Raw genomic sequence first — 15728 nt, 5'->3', positions numbered from 1 at the left:
AATACTTAAATTTTCAACAATTGTACTTTAATTAAAAAAGGGTATTTTCTTTATTCAGACGATTTCAAAAAAATAACTTCATCTTTTCTTGTTTATTTTCTAGTTGGGTTGAAAGTTGTACTCTACTTTATATTAAGTAAATGAGGCTCTTTGAACATTTTTAATTGTATTGAGTTATGGACCCTATGAATTGAGTAACATGAGAATGTTGTTGCAATATGTGAGACGGAGACATGTGGGCACAAGGTGCCGAGAAAAATATGATGATTTTTATTAATGACAGATTATGATATAGGCACGATGTACCAGGAAAAATATTATGGTTTTATTTAATATCACGTGAGTTGTCCGTGCGGTTGTGATATAAATATGGGCACGAAATGTCGTGAAAAATATGAAAGTGAGTTGAGACCTATATTAATTATGATTATGAAATGAGGTGTCACAAGATGACCTTTACTCGAAAGAATTATATTCGAAAGATGCTTATTTGAAAGAGATTTATTTGAAGGAAATATATTCAAAAGATATTTATTGAAAAGCATATTATCTTAAAGATTATTACTTGAAGGATTTATAGGTGAAAGATTTATATTTGAAGGACTTGATTAGATGATTGCACTTGTATTTATTAATTGTTGAGAAACATTTATGGTATTCTTGTTACCTGCTTTTTATATCATTGGTTGATCATTGTTGCCATCATCGGTACCTGCTTCGTATTATTTTTGTACGCTATATTGCACAGGTTTATTTGGTAGTCTGGTCCTAGCCTCGTCACTATTTCGCCGAGGTTAGGCTAGGCACTTACCAGCACATGGGGTCGGTTGTGCTGATACTACACTTCTGTACATTTTTGTGTACAGATCCAGGTATTTGATCGATAGTAGCTATTCGTTGCGGTTAAGGCTCAAGGTAAACCTGCTGCAGCGTTCGTAGTCCTCAGAGTCACCTTCAACTGTACTTATTTCCATTTGTTCCCTTTGTTTCGGAATAGTGATGTAATTATGTTGTACGACTACTCCTAGAAAGGCTTATGACTTGTACTACCGGTTTTGGGAATTGTAAATTGTTTAGAGAAATTTCATTTGAAGTTAATAAATATCAATGTTATTTCAGTAAATTTTAGGCTTACCTAGTTTAGAGACTAGGTGCCATCACGACTCCTTCGGAGGGATTTTTGGGTCGTGACAAGTTGGTATCAGAGCTCTAGGTTCATAGGTGCTACAAGTCATAAGCGAGTTTAGTAGAATCTTGCGGATCGGTACGGAGACGTCTGTACTTATCTTCGAGAGGCTACAGAACTAGTAGGAAAAATTTCCACTTCATTCATTCCTTATCGTGCGACATTTATTCAGCTTGAAGCATATATCTTATATTCTTTTGCATCCATTCATGTATGGAATTGCGCACTACGCCAATGGTTTGTGATACCGTAAAAGGTTATAAGAGAGCCAGGGCTACTCAACCATTGTTACCACGTGTCGTTCAGAATTGAAGACATGGAAGCGCAAAGAGATCTTTTAGTTGTGCGCATGGGGGTGCATCAGATTCTGACATTTGGTTGATAAGTAATATCTTAAGAAAGTTTAATTGGTTGCCTAATCATCACATGTGGATGTAGATCTAAAAATAGTTGGTCGTATTAGAGATTATGTGTTTCGTATGGGATTTCTATTTAGCGAATGGTATTTACTAGCAATCCAAGACACTGGAAGAGGCGAGTTTAACTGTCACGAGGATGACATGCACCAAATAAATAGCTTGAGGTGTCTTATGACCGGTGTCGTACGAGCGATAAAGGTTAGTATTGTGAATCATCAGAATGTTTCATATGGCTTCGTGCTAAGTGAGGGGAGTTTCCTATCAACGCTCAAATTGTGGGGTCATGTGTTATATTAGTTTTGTCTTGAGCTGTATATATGTGGTATTGAAAGGTTTGTCGAAACTTGTATATGATTAAGAGCTGATATTTGAAAGGAATGATGATGGGACTTTTGGTATTCCCGCGTCCTTAATAATTCTACATTTCAGTATCAGCAGGGACATGGAAACAATTTCAGAATACTCATAGTGCTCCAGTTAATCAGGGCACTTACGTGGGGCAATCATCTTTTAATGTACCAGTGGCATGAAATTTCCTGCAATGGTTATTTAAGTTATCCGGTACAGACTTAGTATGAGTAGTCGAATTGCGGATGGGTTGTTATGAAAATGGTGATACTAGGAACATTTTGAGAAATTATCCTAGACTTGTGAGAGATATATTTCGTCAAAGCACTTAGGCTCCGTGCCCCATTGCTGTTACTACTCTACTTACATGACCAACCATACGTAGAGGTCAAGATATTAGAGGTGGAGGTGAGACTCCTAGAGGTAGAGACCCAGTCCGTTGATATATTTTCTATGGTATGGCTGAGGTTGCTACACCAGACGGTATCATTATAAGTACGGTCTCGAATTATTATAAAGTCAAAATTTCCTTAACTTGATTCGGTTTTGAGTATCGAGGAAAGTTCTCCTATTGTGCTCCACTTATGAGTTAGCTTCGTAATTCTTAAATCTACATATGTGAATACTTATGTTGGGAGATTATATGGAGATAACTATGTCTATCATTATGTGTTGGTCACTAAAAATAGTTGTGAGGCTAAAAGTGACTCTTGTTAATCAATTCAATGAGTTTGATGTAATTTCTAAATAATTGATTTCCATTGTAAATTATATGCCCTACCGGCAAGAGGGATCATTGTATGTTGTGATTTTGTTTAACCAAATTTATTTGAAAGAAGGAAGAAAGGAAATGGAGAATTTTAGTTGGCACAATGTGCAAAATACTTGTGATTCAGAGTTGAGGATGAGATCCTCACATTTTTATATGATATGAAATATTTAAACCGGGCTACAAGTTGCGGTGGATGTTATATAAGGACGAGGTCCTGGTGGTGAAAATTTTATATGTTTAAATTCTCCTTTTGTGAAATTAAAATTTGTGATGTAGCACTTGTAGGGAGTCATGCCTATTAGGCTTATTTGAAAATTCTTGCATGAATATTTCTATGCATAATTTGCCAAAATTGTATTGTAACTATTGAATTTTAGCCTACAAGGTGAGAGCAAAGTGGCGTTAAATTGTGACTCGTTACTTCGGGTAAGTAATTATAAGATCTCCATGCCTTGTTGTTAGTAATCTGGAGGTTTGAAACAAAATTTTGTTAACATGAGGTTAATTGGTGATGTTGTAATCTATTCTGAACAACCATTAAGACCAGAGATGTGGCTATGGTCATACATATGATACATTTTATGTCAAGATATCATTGTGATAATGGCGTGCTTGTAATGCAGAGATTAGTGTTATTGATATATACTTTATGGTGCGTTGTTGGGTTGTGGACATGTTGTTAGGAGTTGTTTGAGTGTTACTCTGACAGGTGGATAGGCCTAATTAAGGGGAGACTCTGCTGAAATTTCTGAAAAATTTGGGAGTTAGAAAAATTTGGGATATTGAGATGTGCAAAGAAAGAGATAAGTTACATTATGTGTTTGAAGACGGACTCTACTTCTCATTCAAGGATGAATGACCCTAAGTGGGGGAGAATGTAATACCCCGTATTTGATGGGTGCGTAGGCACGAGTTGCTATAGCCAGTCTGGACTAATATCGTGTGTTGACGTAAAAATCGGACCTTTCTAGAAATGATTAGAGTTTAAGCAATTTGGTCTTGAAGTTTACGAATATGGATCAAGGAAATGATCTCAATTGAAATGGTGTTATCGGACTTATGTCGAATGCGATAATGTGGGATCAACCACGAATAATTGTGTAAAAGTAAAATCATCAATTTGGTAACTTGAGAATAATTCTTAGTACGTTCGAGGACGAACGTTTGTTTTAGAGGTGGAGAATGTGATGACCCAAAATATCATCTTTAAATTAAATAACCATCTCAGTATTTTTAAGACCTTGAAAAGCGGTATCAATAATTTTTCGACTTGCGTGCGCAGTCCGTATAATTTTTTCGGAAGGTTTTTATGTGAAAAATGGACTAAATTGGGAACTAGAGCTTTAAAACTCAACTGAGTTGATTTCGGTCAACATTTAGAGCAAACGAACCCGGATAAAAGTTTTGACCATTCCGGTAGTTCCGTATCGTGACTTGGGACTTAGTCATATGCCCGAAAGTGAATCTGGAGGTCCCTAGATCAAATTATCGCCATTTAACGGAATCTAGAAATCTAAGGCTAAAGATTTCTTAAGATTGACCGGAGAGTTGAATTTTTGATATCAGGATCAGAATCCAGTTCTGAAAATTTTTATAGCTTCGTTATGTCATTTATGACTTGTGTGCAAAATTTGAAGTCAATCGGACTTGATTTGATAGGTTTTTGCATCGAATATAGAAGTTAGACGTTCTTAGTTTCATTAGGCTTGAATTGGGATGTGATTCATGGGTTTAGCATTATTTGATGCGATTTGAGGTTTCGACTAAGTCCGCATCATGTTTTAGGACTTGTTGGTGTATTTTGTTGAAGTCCCGAGGGCCTCGGGTGGATTTCGGAAGGTCAACGGGTAGAAAAAAGATGCTGAAATTCCCTTTGCGAAGCTGCTGTTTTTTACAGCATTGTGAACAGTACCCCATGAACAGTATCGTGTACAGTACCCCATGAACAGTACTGTATACAGTACCTCGTGAACAGTATCGTGTACAGTACTTGAACGCGTGAACAGTGCCCCCGACATTTTCTGGGCAGATTCTTAATTTCTGAAAATCCATTTTTGTCAAATTGGAGCTCGGGAAGAGGCAATTTTCGGGAGATTTTTAGAGAAAACAATGGGGTAAGTGTTCTTAACTTAATTTTGGTTAGATTACCCGAATCTATTACTAGTTTTGATACTAAATCTGTGAATTTAGTTGGAAGAGTTTGAAAACTCTCTCGGATAGATTTGAAGATTCGAGGGTCAAAATGTTATCGAAATTTAGTAATTTTGGTATGGTTAGACTCGTGGTTGGATGAGGTTTCATATTCCGTAACTTTTGTCGGGTTCCGAGACGTGGGCCCTACGGGCAAATTTTTAGTGCAATTTCGAATTTTAATGGAAAATGTAGAATTTCATATGGAATTGATTCCTATAATTTTTATTGACCGAATCGAATTGTTTATGACTAGATTTGAGAATTTCGGGCACGAATTCGCGAGACAAAGACTTGTTGGAATTTTGAATTGGTTGCAAAGCGAGGTAAGTGTTTGGTCTAACCTTAGCTTGAGGGATTAGGAATTGTGTCTTATTTTTTACATGTTAATTGTGGAGTACGACGTATAGGCATGGTGACGAGTATCTATACGTTGGTGTCAAGCATGCTCGTGAGTCTTATATTTTGATTAACCTGACTTCGTTTCGTAGTGTATATGCTCTATATGATAATTTCTATTGAGGAATATGACTTGTGGAAGTATTATTGTTTTGATGTTGTTTCCCTGGCCGGGATATTATTGTTTTGATGTTGTTCCCTTGCCGGGATGTTATTGTTTTGATGATGTTTCCCTTGCCGGGATATTATTGTTTTGATGTTGTTTCCCTTGCCGGGATGTTATTGTTTTGATGATGTTTCCCTTGCAGGGATATTATTGTTTTGATGTTGTTTCCCTTGCCGGGATGTTATTGTTTTGATGTTGTTTTCCTTGCCGAGATTTGATTGTTGTACTATTGTTCCCTTGCCGGGATTGAATTGTTGAACATTATAGAGCATTGACTCAAGTTGAGAATTGAATTGTTGAACATTATAGATCATTGGCTCAAATTGTGTTATTTTTTATTTTGCCTTGCCTAAATTGCTTTGTGATTGTTGCTTGTGGTGAGGAAGAGCGATAAAGCACGAAGGGTGATGCCGTGCACATTTATATTATTCATATAGTGAGAAAAGAGTGTTAAAGCACGAAGGGTGATGCCGTGCCGCACGATGTACAATTCCGTGCTGATTATATTGATTTTATGGTGAGGATAAGAGTAAAAGCACGAAGGGTGATGCAGTGCAGATTATATTGATTTTTATGGTGAGGACGAGAGTAAAAGCACGAAGGGTGATGTCGTGCACTTGTCCTTTATTTTCCTGATTCTTGTTGATAATTGAATTATGGCTTTCCTTATATTCCTTTATTGGTTTCTTGTTAATACCTGATATTATTGACTTCCTTGCCTGGATCGCTTTGTGAATGTTGCTAGGGCGAGGAAGAGTGTAAAGCACGAAGGGTGATGCCGTGTATGGTGAGAAAGAGTGTAAAGCACGAAGGGTGATGCCGTGTATGGTGAGGACGAGAGTAAAAGCACGAAGGGTGATGCCGTGCACTTTCTATTTGTTGTGTTTTTTTTGTTATTAACATTTCAAGTGTATTAACTGTTTAGAGTCCTTTACTGTGTTGTGATACCTTGTGTTGTAAGCCATATTGTTTTCAATATCTCACCGCATTTATATAAATCTTTCAATACTTAAATTTTCAACAATTGTATTTTAATTAAAAAAGGGTATTTTCTTTATTCAGACGATTTCAAAAAAATAACTTCATCTTTTCTTGTTTATTTTCTAGTTGGGTTGAAAGTTGTACTCTACTTTATATTAAGTAAATGAGGCTCTTTGAACATTTTTAATTGTATTGGGTTATGGACCCTATGAATTGAGTAACATGAGAATGTTGTTGCGAAATGTGAGACGGAGACATGTGGGCACAAGGTGCCGAGAAAAATATGATGATTTTTATTAATGACAGATTATGATATAGGCACGAGATACCAGGGAAAATATTATGGTTTTATTTAATAGCACGTGAGTTGTCCGTGCAGTTGTGACATAAATATGGGCACGAAATGTCGTGAAAAATATGAAAGTGGGTTGAGACCTATATTAGTTATGATTATGAAATGAGGTGTCACAAGATGACCTTTACTCGAAAGAATTATATTCGAAAGATGCTTATTTGAAAGATATTTATTTGAAGGAAATATATTCAAAAGATATTTATTGAAAAGCATATTATCTTAAAGATTATTATTTGAAGGATTTATAGGTGAAAGATTTATATTTGAAGGACTTGATTAAATGATTGCACTTGTATTTATTAATTGTTGAGAAATATTTATGGTATTCTTGTTACTTGTTTTTTATATCATTGGTTGATCATTGTTGCCATCATCGGTACCTGCTTCGTATTATTTTTGTACGCTATATTGCACAGGTTTATTTGGTAGTCTGGTCCTAGTCTCGTCACTACTTTGCCGAGGTTAGGCTAGGCACTTACAAGCACATGGGGTCGGTTGTGCTGATACTACACTTCTGTATATTTTTGTGTACAGATCCAGGTATTTGATCGATAGTAGCTATTCGTTGCGGTTGAGGCTCAAGGTAAACCTGCTGCAGCGTTCGTAGTCCTCAGAGTCACCTTCAATTGTACTTATTTCCATTTGTTCCCTTTGTTTCGGAATAGTGATGTAATTATGTTGTATGACTACTCCTAGAAAGGCTTATGACTTGTACTACCGGTTTTGGGAATTGTAAATTGTTTAGAGAAATTTCATTTGAAGTTAATAAATATCAATGTTATTTCAGTAAATTTTAGGCTTACCTAGTTTAGAGACTAGGTGCCATCACGACTCCTTCGGAGGGATTTTTGGGTCGTGACACATGCGCTTGAAGTTACCATATCAATATTATTTACCATAATAAATTAATTGTTAAAAAGTTCATAGCTAAAAAACATTTGCTTTGATTATAAAATTAATATAAGAGTTTGTCCAAAAATCAGAGAAGTTTTATGAAAATAAATTTTAAATATAAAAAGTTAGATTTTTCCTAAAATGTAGAGAAGTTAGTAAGTGCATATAATTGAAAATTTTATTAATTCTTGAATAACAAAGATTAAAACGAAAAAAAAAATTATGTATACACTTACTTATGGCATCAATGCGTAACTTCTTGACTTGTTAAGATCATACTTTATTCAATGCATATTAGGTCCTTTATTATTTTAAATAAGAATTTAGCATAATTTATTATATTTAAGCACTTATTTTAAAATAAGTACTCATATAGAAGATTTTAATATGGTACTTAATTATTTTAAATAAATACTTAAAGCAATTATATATATCTAAGCATCTATTTTTGAAATAAGTACTAATATTCATTTTAGAGTTTCAAAAACTAAGTTTTCCGATTATATAAACTTAATATTATAACATGGTTAATATTTAAGTCCATAACAAAAATAACTATATTGCAATTCTTACAAAATAAGTATTACTCATAGGTTTGAATTATACTTATAAAGAACGAATTGAATATATCTAATTCATATGTAAGTAACTAATTATATAGAATTTATATAACTATAAGCTCGTATCCATTACATTGTATATAGAATCAAGATGACAAAAAAGTCATATAAATTTGATCCTTTACTAATCTAATAATTTATTAATTATCATAAAACTCATTATCTATCAAAACAATTGATAGTTTAATATGGTTCTCATACTATATCATGTTTCATCTCTTTTGTGGCTATAAAGTTTTATTTTAAAAATAAGAATTTAATATGTTTGATATTAAAGTATATGACTCAACTAACTATTATATTATATTTTATATTAAATAAATTATTACTTTTAAATTTTAATTTAATTTAACTAACTATGTGATCTACTTAGTTAATTTTAAGTATTTAATTATCTCACATTTAAACAAATATGTTCTTGTATGTAATTATATTGATAACTAATTATATTCAATATAAATAACCATAAAAGCTATTGATGTTGTAATCCATTACAATTTTAATGAATTTTAATGACTTAATATATATATATATATATATATATATATATATATATATATATATATTGTGATGACTCAAAATGTCATCACTTGTTTTAGAAACAAATCATGTATTTCGAGGCCTTAAAACCTCCTTTTTTCTCACCTCGATTTGCATGCGGTCCGGGCATATATTCGGAACGTTTTTATGTGGAATGTGATGAAAATGTTAATTTGGCCTTTAAAATTAAATTTAAGTTGACTTCGATCAATATTTTGGGTAAGACTCGGACCTGTGATTTGACGGTCCCGGAGGGTCCGTAATAAAATATGAGACTTGGGCGTATGCCCGGAATCGAATTCCGAGGTCCCAAGCCCGAGAAATGAATTTTTGAAAGAAATTATTTTACTGGAAATATAAGAGTTTTTGGAAATTTGATTATATTTGAAATTTATGGTATCAGGCTCGTATTTTGGTTTCGGAGCCCACTACAGGTTCAATATGACATTTAAGATGCGTCTGTGAAATTTGGTAAGAACCGGAAGTCGTTTGACGTGATTTGGACCTCCGGTTGAAGAGTTATGAACTTTAAGTGTTCTTGATGAAAATGATGAGTTTTGAGGTTTAATTCATAGTTTTATATGTTATTTTCATGATTTGATTGCACGAGCAAATCCGTATGATATTTTTGGACTTGCGTGCATGTTTGGTTTGGAGCCCCGAGAGTTCGGGTGAGTTTTGGATAGGCCACAAAATGTTTTGAACTTAGGAAGTTTCAGATTTTCAATTGCTGTGTGTTGCAGGTCTGCAGGTTTCGCAATTGCGAGAGACCCATCGCAATTGCGATGATAGGCTGGGACAGGAACCTTCGCATTTGCGAGGCTTATGTCGCAAATACGACTTCAACAGGGACCGCAAATGCGAACAATTGTTCGCAATTGCGAAGACAACATGATTGGCCTGCCTTCGCATTTGCGAACCTGACTTCGCATTTGCGAACCTGACTTCGCAAATGCGATATCTGCACCTGTGCAAATTATAACTTAGCTGAAAATCTCTCATTTTTCAAACCATTTCAAAACCAAAATACTTTTGGGCAATTTTTCAAAGACAAGTACTCTTTCAAATCGATAGTAAGTCATTTCTAACTTGTTTTTATTAATCTTTAACATCTTTTCTCATGATTTCAACTCAAAATCAAAGGTTTTCATGGGGAAATTGGGTGATTTGGATAGAACCTAGATTTTTTAAATTTTGGAGATTTGGACCCGATATGAGGTCCGATTTCAAAACAAATTATATATTTGGGTTTGTGGGTGAATGACCACCTCCTTACAACAGAACCATCTCAACTCTCCTGGCCACATTAGTCGCCTCCTGAAAAGAAATCTCACTCCCCATATCCTTAGCCATCTGAAGTCGAATAGGTTGAATGAGTCCCTCAATTAACCTCCTCTCTCTCTCTCTCTCTCTCTCTCTCTCTCTCTCTCTCTCTCAGTGGGGAGTATAAGTAGAGCATGACGGGCCAAATTAATAAACCTGGTCTCATATTGAGTAACAGTCATAAAACCCTGCTGAAGACGCTCAAACTGCCTCCAATAGATCTCTCTCGGAGTGACAGGAAGAAACTTCTCCAAAAACAGCTGAGAAAACTGATCCCAAGTCAAAGCTGGTGACCCAACTGGTCTAGCCAAACAATAATCCCTCCATCAAGTCTTGGCGGATCCAGATAAGCGAAAAGTAGCAAAGTAAACCCCATTGTCTCCACTATCCCCATGATCCTGAGAACCTCATGATAGTTGTCCAAATAATTTTGGGGATCCTCAGAAGATGCACCGCTGAAAGTGGTAGTGAAGAGCTTGGTGAACCTGTCCAATCTCCATAACGCATTGACAGACATAGCTGCTCCATCACCGGTCTGAGCTACCACACCCGGCTGAACCGATCCAACTGGCTGAGATGCTGGAGTGTGAAACTGGGGAGCCATCTGCTCCGGAGTGCGAGTAGCAGGAGTCTGGGCTCTTCCTACAGCCTGAGAGACAGCTGGTGTTATGGGAAGTAAGCCTGCCCGGGTGACACTCTCCATAAGGCCCACTAGACGGACCAGAGCATCCTGGAGTACTGGGATACCAATGAACCCCTCTGGGACCTGAGTTGGGCCCACCGGAACTGCCTGGGCTGGAACCTCATTAGCACACTCAACCTGAGGCTCCGCCGCTGGTGCTGGTGCTCTGGGCTGAGCTCTGCCCCTGCCTCGGCCTCGCCTTCTGCCCCTCGTGGGAGCTGCTGCTGGGGCTCGGGCTGCTGATCGGTGGATGAGGAAGCGCATGTTTTCGCCATCTGCGAAAGAACAGAGTAGAAATTCAATTAGCATTGAGAAACCAAACTGCATAACAGGAAAGAATAGATGTGAAGTTTTTCCTAACTCTGTATCCTTTGGGGGATAAATACAGACGTCTCCGTACCGATCCCTCAGACTCTACTAAGCTTGTCCGTGAATTGTGAGACCTATGTAACCTAGTGCTCTAATACCAACTTGTCACGACCCGGATTTCCCACCCTCGGGAATCGTGATGGCGCCTACTCGTAAAAGCTAGGCAAGCCGAGTTTTATGAATTCATTACCTTTGTTATTAAACATGATCAACAATTCAAAGTATTAAGTGATAAACAACGGAATAAATTATATAACCAGAAATGCGGAAGACAAAAATTTAATAATTCAACCAAACACTGCTACATAATCTGAAGTATAATACTACCTAGAATTTGGTATCACAAGTCACGGACTATCTAAGAATACTACAAATAAGGTCTGAATGGAAATACATAAGTTTTGTCTCTGAATAAGTAAAAACATAAAGAGAAAATATAGGAGGAGACGCCAAGGCCCGCGGACGTCTACAGGACTACCTCGGGTCGCCTGAATGGACTGAAGACAGCACCCTCACTGTGGTCCAAATGCTCCGGTATCAATATTTGCACACAGTGCAGAGTATAGTATCAGCAGAACCGATCCCATATGCTGGTAGGGGTGTTCATAAAAATCCGAAAACTAAACCAAACCGACCAAAAAAATCGATACCTTTTGGTTTGGTTTGGTTTTGGTTTTGAAATTTAAAAACCGATCAAATTTGGTTTGGTTTTGGTTTTAATTAAAAAAACCGAAGGTCACACCTCCTTTTTCACTCGCACACGCAGGGGCGCAGAGGAGTTTTTCCAATTAAAGGACAATCGAAATGGGATTTATTATTAAAGGATCAGAATCGCCACTTGGGAGATTTGTGGTGTCCCAAGTCACCGATTTAATCACGAATCGAGGAAAAGAATGACTCTATATTACAGTCCGCGAACCAGAAATCCGGATAAGGAATTCTGTTAACCCGGGAGAAGGTGTTAGGCATTCCCGAGTTCCGTGGTTCTAGCACGGTCGCTCAACTGTCATATGGCTTAATTATCTGATTTTTATACAATTATGAACCTATGTGCAAATTTTAACTTTTAACCGCTTTTATTATTATCATTATTATTTTAACAGAGAATTGCAACGTTGTGAAAACGTATCTCGAACCACGTCACATCAATGTACCCGTGGTTATCGACACATTTCGACTCCGTTGAGATTTGGATTTGGGTCACATAAATGTGCACCCGAGTTTAAGAAAGTAAATTATTAAAGGCGCGCCTAAAGCGACTAGCGTATTATCATTTTGGGGAAGGCCGTGAACTTTTGCTAAACGGCCCATCCCGAAGTCTAAGGAATTTTACAAACACTTATAGAGGGCCCCGCAGCTTATGTATTTTTGTTTGTCGAGGCTCGTCTCATTCATTATTAAAAAAAAAGAAAGAATGGAAATGCATCTCGAACCACGTCACAATCAATGTACCCGTGACAATCGATATATTTCGACTTCGTTGAGATTTGGATTTGGGTCATATAAATGTGCACCCGAGTTTAAGAAGGTAGAGTTATTTAAAATACGCACCTAAAGAGACTAACTCATTATTATCTTGGGGAAGGCCGCAAAATTCACTAAACGGACCGTCCCGACTTCTAAATGTTTTACTTTACCCATTTATTGAGGGCCCCGCAATTTGCATTTTTTTAATATTATTTGGCGAGGCTCATCTCATTTTTATTTAAAGACTGATCCCTAAGCGACTATGAATTTTCTAATTATTCTTGTCTCTAAAAATAAGGGAAAGAAATCCTAATTAATAACGACTATATTTGAGGTCAATGGGTTCACGCTACTTCAGCTAGCTTGGGCCTGAAACACAGCCCGTTTAAATGGACCAAAATCCAGGCATACACGAGAGCAAGCCAGTCTTAGGCTTGAGCCTAGGTTTACACGGGTGTTTAATTAAAACTAAACTTGGGCCGCCGGAAATGCATTGGAGCCCAGCCTCGAATGGGTTGTTAAGCCTTGATCGCCCATTCAAAAATGACTTTCAAGTATTCATGGACAGCTTCAAGTTATTCGTATTTCACCATTTACAACAAAGGAAAACGTGATTCACCTATTGGTTGATGAAATAACTAACCTTTCTGATTTCAGCTTAAAGCTCAGATTATTTCTACTTATCTTTTAATGAGCTATTGGATACTATTAGGGTGAAAGAAAGCATATATTGAGGATGTTAAATCAATGTTCAAACGATTCAGGGTTTCATGCTAGTTTACTGTCAGTACACATGAGAATTCAAGAACTCGAAGTGATTTCCTATTTCAACTGCCTTCTGATTTTAATAATCAAATTATCAGGCACAAAATTAAACTAGCCAAAATGAAGGATAATTTCAGCTCACATTACTGCATGTTCGAGAACTCTATACTAAACATACAAACTAAATTAGCCACGGCCAATTTCATTTCGCACTCATCGATCTAACCAATTAACAAACTCAAGATCCTTAAGCTGACTGACAGTTAGTTGCAACATATAATTCAGATTAGCCTAAGGAAATCCCACTTAACATTCCACATTATTACAACTCAGCCTATTACTCAAATTAATACCATCTTAATCAACTAGCAACAAGTGATAATTTAAACCACTTAAACTATATCAGACATCATCCAAAGTGCGGAGATCTGATAGCAATTTTCATTTCAACTTCAACTTGGAGTTACATGGAAGCAAATCAAGGAAGTGTACCTGGAATTGGAACAGAGATAAAGTAGAAGAAAGATCAGCAGCAGCAGTAATGCGAGCAACAATACAACAGCAATTCACAACAACAATTTGAAGTTCCAAACAGCCACAAACAGAACCATCTCAGCCCAGAAACATATTTTTCAATCCAAGAAGAGTTCAGAAATGTTTTGAACCAACAAGATGAATAGATTAACCCAAAACCGATTCGAATAAACCCAAATGACCTTCAAATTGACCCTAGAAACATACCACAACAACAGAACACTCAAATTGATCCGAGAAGGTCTCGACTGAAACCAAAAGTCTACTGGAAAACTAAGTAGAAAACAACTACTGATTCCAGTAGCTAGCAATCAATTGATTTCTTCAGGACTAGTGAAACTCCCAAGGACTCTCTCTATTTTTGTAACACTGACCCTCAAAAATAAAGCCCAGACCAGACTCAAAAGTTTTAAAAGAACTGATTTTCTGCTCTCAAAACCAGCCCCTATCTCTGTCCAAAAAAACCTCTCCCTTCTTCTGTCTAAAATGGCTCTATATATCCCCCAAAACAGGCCTGCCCCCTCTGCCTTATCAGATTTTCTGCCCATGATATTCCTCTACCACTACCACATGTTTTGTTCTCTTTTAACTCACTTGTTCCCTACTACCCTTGTCTTTCCCTTATTTAATTGCTCAAACAGGTATGGTCACCTATTCTTAATCCATTTCCTTTAAACCTTCCCCTACCACTATGTCTTGTTCCCCATTAGCACTAAACAAATGCATTAGTTTAATGTTAATTAAGTGTTTTACTGACATCCCACTTAAACTAGCCATTTTTAAACTTTTCAATTCCCAAATTACCCTCCTAAATCCCCTGAAATTACTATCCTACCCAATCTCTTTCACTCTGCATTGAGCCTTTCAACTCTAACCTGTTCAAATCTACCCACTAACTAAGCTGAATCCAACAAACTACAACAGCTATAACCAATTCAAATTAGCTAGTAATTCAAGATAACAAATGACCAATAAATCCAGTTCAATGAACTGAATATACCAACAGGCTCAGTTCTAAATTCGAATATACCAACGAGCTCATTTTAATACAAACTTGAGAACACAAATGAGGCAGGAGGGAAACAGACAAGAATGAACCACAAATTAGACTATTATCATGCTAATCTAACATTCAAGTGAACCGGACTAATCGACGACACTTATTCAATCGATTACACAAATTATAACATATAACAATCGACAACAAACAGAAGCAACGATACAATTGGACCAAATAAAAGGTCTGATGAAGAAAGACAGAATCAATCGACAAAAATTGAAAAATCAATAAAGCTACATTTAAACAAAGTAAACAGAATAAACAAACACAAAAAATGGAACAAACGGGAAAAGGAAAATACCTCAGGAACTCAGAAACTAGACGATCCTGACTTGGACTCTGACTCGGACCTTTTTGAGGTCGAACGGACCTTAATTGAGTGTTCTCAACTGAGAACACTTTGACTAAGGTCCACTGGACACCCAAATTCCTTTTCTTTGGACAAACTTCAACCTTTGGTTTTTTAGGGTTCTTGGGGGTTCGAACGGTTCTGGTCTGATTCGAATCAAACCAACGGTGGTTTGGTGACGAGGGAGGTCAGAGGGATGTCTGGTATGAGTTTGGGACTGGTTGGGGTAGGTTTAGGTTCTGCTCGAATCTTCGATTGAAGATTCGAGAAGCTAGAGGTTGATTCGATGCAAACGGTTAGCGGATCTGC

The sequence above is a fragment of the Nicotiana tabacum genome, chromosome 7, assembly GCF_000715075.1.
Source record: "Nicotiana tabacum cultivar K326 chromosome 7, ASM71507v2, whole genome shotgun sequence".
Taxonomy (NCBI): Eukaryota; Viridiplantae; Streptophyta; class Magnoliopsida; order Solanales; family Solanaceae; genus Nicotiana; species Nicotiana tabacum.
Note: the sequence above shows the minus strand (reverse complement) of the source record.